The sequence below is a fragment of the Microtus oregoni genome, unplaced genomic scaffold, assembly GCF_018167655.1.
Source record: "Microtus oregoni isolate MIOR12 unplaced genomic scaffold, Mior012 000159F_ref0000335, whole genome shotgun sequence".
Classification (NCBI taxonomy): domain Eukaryota; kingdom Metazoa; phylum Chordata; class Mammalia; order Rodentia; family Cricetidae; genus Microtus; species Microtus oregoni.
In genome coordinates this window covers 364,224-368,995 of record NW_024544814.1, presented here as the reverse complement: position 1 = coordinate 368,995, position 4,772 = coordinate 364,224, and positions in this window count along the sequence as shown.

Here is a 4,772-nt window from a genome sequence, read left to right as displayed (position 1 = left end):
TAGAACTGACCCTGCTGGCACCTTCGTTCACGCAATTTCAACCGGCTTTGACTCAAGGTCAGTCATGAAAGAACAATGATATGATTTCAGCCTTCAGGGCCTCGAGGGTTCTGGGAGGACATGTCTCTCTGTGTCTGCCCTTGCATCTTTGCCTGGCTGCATCCTTCTCTCAGCTTTAGGCTGGCATACTTAGAGGGAAATGTAAGTGGGAGTGGGAGTAGTGCCTCCCAAGGACTGAACAACAAGAATAAGATGTGGCTTAGCTTTAAAGTGCAATGCTTTCCTTTTTATCCTAAATATGTGCAGTTACAGTTGAAAATCTCTTTCAAGCCCCCATAACTAGCACTTTAGCAGGTTGGTAGGTGAGACCTCACTCCAGACATACTCTCTTCCTTGTTGTTTAGCAAGCTAGCAACTTAATCACAGTGAGCCAAAGGTGACCTGGTGGGGCCTGTGACCTGGAAAGTGTGTTTGCTCTTAATGTCTGTTCGGTCTTCCGGTCCCCAGAACCCACACATCTAAACCTTAAGTCTCTCTTTCAATATATCTCAGCATGTTTCATTTTATTCTGGGTCAGATTTATCACCTCAGGACAGCTAAGAGAAAATTGTAAAGGACTATGGCTTGCAACTGAGTGACCCAAAGTGACTTCAAATAGTTTATCCTTTAGTTGGAAAGGCCCCCCAAGAAATCAGATTCTTGCTTAGTGTAGGCTAATGGGAACACACTTGAGTTCTCTTCTATTTTTTATACTACTGAAGCAGCACATTTTCAAGGAAGGGGGACAATTTCTGTCATTGGTCATTTGGCTGCAGCACAGTTGCATCCCCGACAGAGTAAAAGGAAGGAGCAAGTGACCAAAGAGGGCTATTCGTAGCTTCACCAAAATTAGACACCGAACTGTGAGGGTGAGAGGCATGAAAGATCTGTAAATGAATGCCTAAATTCTTGACATTTCCAATTCGGTAGGTATCCATCAAATCTAAGATGTGTCTGAGCTCTTTCCTCTGACAATAGTCAATATCTAAAGAGGAATATAACACCTTTTAAAGTAGTTTTTCTGATATCTATTTCTCTTTTCCTCAAGGAGAGTATAAGGGGAACTTTGCTTCCTGTTTGACTTCCGTAAGGTTTTTTTTCAGTTTAAAGATAAAACATCACTGTAATAAAGAAGTTTCAGCCATTTATAGGGAACTCAGAAACAAGATTTTTGAGTACTTCAACAATTCCTAAAATGATGTGTGTATGTGTTGTGGAGTGGAAGAGCAAGAGCTAGGGGGTGCAATGGATAAAGGAATAACACACCTACCTCTCCTAGAGATGACGTGCATTTTGAGATATGGACAAATCTGTTTCTGGTCCTTGTTTCATGTCGGGAAATGTGTTTCCTGTCGTAATTGGAGCTATTGGCTTTTGGTGATATTTAAAACGAGCCCAGCTGAGTGGAGCCAATGTTTGGTTAACCATGAAGGAAATGGCTCTTGATCAGGCAGGCAATTACCAACCAGATCTGATCACTTCCCAAGCAAAATAAAGAAAATTTTAACTATTTTTCTGCGAGATTGCACCTGAAAATTATTATGAATGAAACAGTCTCTCTCTGTCTCTGTCTCTTTCTCTCTCTCTCTTCCTCTCTCTCTGTCACTGTCTGTCTCTGTCTCTTTCTTCCTCTCTGTCTCTCTCTCTTTTCCTCTCTCTGTCTCTGTCTCTCTCTCTTCCTCTCTCTCTGTCTCTGTCTGTCGGTTTGTCTGTCTGTCTGTCTCTCTCTCTCTCTCTCGTGTGTGTGTGTGTGTGTGTGTGTGTGTGTGTGTGTGTGTGTGAGCAACAAGCATTGAGGAAAGGATGAGAGTGAGTCTCATCACAGAGTAAAGGTCCATTCTGGGAGCTTTTAAATGTCTCTTCAGTGGGTATTCAGGAGGATGGCTTTGAACAAATAGGTGCTGGTGGTGGATTACCCCAACCCCGCTCAATGGAGCTGAAGAGCCTAATGTCTCCACCGGAGTAACACAAAAGAACTGGGACTTCTTCCCTCTGATAACCTTTTGAGTTCAAAGTCCTCCTTTTCAGTTCTTCGCAGTCAGGTAGTAGCTGATTATTCACTTTTGGCCTTTAGGGTGTTGTGTTCTGAGTGAGCTGTGATGTACAACAGAATGTGGTGGGTGAAAAGCTTGCCAGACCCTGCTTCAGCACACCTCCGGGCACATAAGGCACTAGGTATATGTGATGAGAGTAGGCAATGCCAGGAAGGTACAACCGACTCCTGATGGCTCCTAACAAAAATATTTGGAAAAGACGTTCAAACTGTGAGAAGAGCTTGGTTTTCCACACAAAATCTAGTCACTTTGATAGCATTCTGAAAAGACATAAGGCTCAGATGTGTGACTCCCAGCAATAACCAACAAGCATTGTATCTGAAGCTTGGAACAAGCTGCTTTTTATATTCACTGTGCTAAATCTCATAGTGGCAAAGATGATGTAAGGAACTTCATGCCCCATTTTGCAGATAAAATAATCAAGGCTCGCAGATAGCATATTAATGGTAGTGAGCTAGCAATGTCTAGACTTACATGACCTTTGGGGAAATTAGAAAATAAAGGATTAGAAAACTTAGAGATTATAAAGTGTGGAGTTTGTCCTCATTCTAGAGCTCCCTTCTGCCTTATGTCCTTGCAGGGACTCATAGAAAGAGAAACTGGGCAGGATTTGTGCCCTCAGAGCTGAAACCTCGCTTAGCAGGCAGGAAACAAGTTGGTTTCCATGATGTGCTGGCCTTACCTTTCTGCTATTAACTCCTGCAAGCAAACCTGTGCAACAGCAGAATGGGTAGCTAGGCGATGGAGTGAATACTCTGCTGAGAGCCTAACTTCGATTCTTTGGTTCTATAAAACCCGGGTCTTAATTCAGTGGATCAGGTCTGGAGGGGTTCCTATGTGCTTCAGCTCCCTCTCCAAGGTGCTCTTGGAGATCTTCATAGAGACTGATGTCATTCATCAGGACTTCTAACTGCTCCCCACTCCCCACTCCATGGAATAGTAAAGTTCTATCAAGGGCAACCGAGCCTTTTCTTTTCTTTCCTTTTTTAACATTTTCAATTGAAATATTTTTATCACACAATATATTTTAATGTTTTCCCCTCCCAAATTCTTCCCAGAACCCCTCAGATTCCTACTCACCCAACTTTATGGTCTCTTGTTCTCTCTAAAATGCAAAGAAAATGAAACAACAACATGCAAACAAAGAAGAAACACACACACCAACTCTACAAAACCACAAAATTGAAAATAAAAATAAAAAAGCCAAAGACAAAAAAATGCACTGAAAGAGCAAAATGAGACAAGTCCAAAAAGTGTCTTCAGTTTAATTTGCACTGGTCAACTACTCCCGGGCCTGAGGCCTGTCCTGATGTGTTGTCAATATGCCAATGAGACTGCACGGGAGAAAACTATTTTTTTTTCCTTTGCAAGCAGGTACCAGTTGTAGCTCCTTGATTAGGGATGGGTGCCCATGTCCACCTCCCCCTCTCAGTACTGGGACCCCATCTGGCTTGAACTTGTGCAGGTCGTATGCGTGCTGCCACAATCTCTGTGAGTTCGTATGTGCTGCATCAGCCCTGTTGTGTCCGGAAGACACTGTTCTCTTGGGTTTATCTGTTACCTCTGCCTCTTAGACTCTTTCTGCCTCCTTTCCCACATAGCCTTGAGGAAAGGAGGGCTTTAATGAAGGCATCCCATTTAGAACTGAGTGCTCTGAAGTCTCACACATTCCACACATTGTCTAGTTATGGGGCTCTGTAGTAGTTGGCATTTACTGCAAGAAAATGCTATAAGGTGTCATTTTATTGCTGTGATTTTTAGCATAATAAAAGTGTTAGGGTTTCACTTAGGCTCATGACATATCTTGTCTAACATTCTTGATCATTTTCCCATTGTCAAGTATGGATTGCATTCTATCTCATGGAGTAGGTCTTCAATCCAATCAGAAAGTGGTTAGCTACTCCCTTAATTTTGTGCCACTGTTGCATCAGGATACACACACACACACACACACACACACACACACACACACACACACGGTAGTTTACTGTTGTAGGATTCAAGATTGTAGCTGAAAGATATTGGAGATTACCTTTCCTGTCTGATAATATGTAGTGTACTTTCCAGTATTACAAACACTGGTCAGTGGGGGTGAAACTTTTGGTTAGACAGTAGCTAAACTTCTTTATGTCAGTGACATATGTAAATGTTGTTCAGCAAGAGGGCCTTACCATCAGGTTGTGGAGAGTAACAAATAATCTTGGCAATACCTCTCGGTATTTCTTTCTCTGGGGTTCCTCTGGACAACAACTCAACATGATGTATCCCATTCCTGCCACTGGAGGTTTTGTTTGATGGTATAAAAGTTCTAGTTGAGCCACTGTCTCTAATTGTGTGTGTGTGTGTGTGTGTGTGTGTGTGTGTGTGTGTGTGTATGAGTCTACAGTGGTAGACTTCCATATGGCTTTGAAATGACCTTTAATATTAGTTCCTCTCATAGTTTACCCTTTGCCCCTCTTTTCCATCTTCTTCACTATTTAACTATCTTATTCTAGTTTCCAACAGGACTTTCTCCCAGACTCCTTAGGAAGTCAAATCACAGGAGTCCTCTGTGTCTGTGTACTGACTTAGGGCTTATGACTTACTGCTCACTTTCCTAGCAAATCCAGGCAAAACCTTTGACATGAACCATGAGATAACTGCTTTGTTAAGAATTTTATTTAATGAGAAACCAACAGC